The 839-nt window shown below is 50.5% G+C and overlaps 1 non-coding gene across 1 annotated transcript; it reads right to left on the reverse strand.

The window, feature by feature from the left end:
- Positions 1 to 402: 402 nt before the first annotated feature.
- On the reverse strand, positions 403 to 474 carry TRNAQ-CUG. Its single transcript has one exon. It is a non-coding gene; the product is annotated as a tRNA-Gln (tRNA).
- Positions 475 to 839: the final 365 nt, after the last annotated feature.

Below are 839 nucleotides of genomic sequence, written 5' to 3' on the forward strand. Positions count from 1 at the left end.
TCTTTCTCTTTTAAAAGCATTTCTATTCTGTAACTGTCACAGAATTATGTCCCCAAATGTTGCATTTATATGCTTAAAGGCTGTGATTAATTACCCTATCATACTAGTCTAAAACAGAAAAACATAAAAATTGAGATTTTTAGTTATTTCAAGTGTTTTAAATTCTATTTTAAGTGTTTTTCTTCTGGTTTGAGTTGTCTTTGCGATCAATAAAAAGTGATTGTATATTTTTTCATAAGTATTCAGTATATGAAAAAGAAAATTGTATTGGAACTTAATAAAAGGGTTGGGATTCCCCCATTCAGGTCACGGGTCTGTGGATGCCAATTTCTTGGCGCTGGAATGGAAAGGGTTTGGTAAAGTCAGGGGAATGATCAGGACATGGATAAAAGTCTCAGGCCAAGGTCCCACCGAGATTTGAACTCGGATCGCTGGATTCAGAGTCCAGAGTGCTGACCATTACACCATGGGGCCCACCTGTCAGGCCCCCCTCTCTGATTCGTAAAGGACAGAGATTTTCCTCCCCAAGCCCCCGCCCTCGCCGGCTGAAAGGTGCTCAGAAGCGCGCCGCGTTTTCCTGCTCTGGGACGCTGTGGACCGGCACCTGTCGCGCACCCTCTGCACCAGAGTGTCACGCAGAGCCCCGACTCCACACGTCCGGCGCCTCCCCGCCAGCCCCGAATTCCCGCCCTCGCGGGGTGGGAAGTGGTTCTCGCCGCAGAGCAGGAGAGGCCGTGACGGAGACCGACCGTCCCCGAGGTGCGGGCCCCGGGACGCGGGTTTCGTCGTGTTCCGCACCTCAGGCTCACGGCTGCCCTGAGGTGGGACACCACTGTCGC

This window comes from Mustela erminea, chromosome 4 (genome assembly GCF_009829155.1).
Source record: "Mustela erminea isolate mMusErm1 chromosome 4, mMusErm1.Pri, whole genome shotgun sequence".
Classification (NCBI taxonomy): domain Eukaryota; kingdom Metazoa; phylum Chordata; class Mammalia; order Carnivora; family Mustelidae; genus Mustela; species Mustela erminea.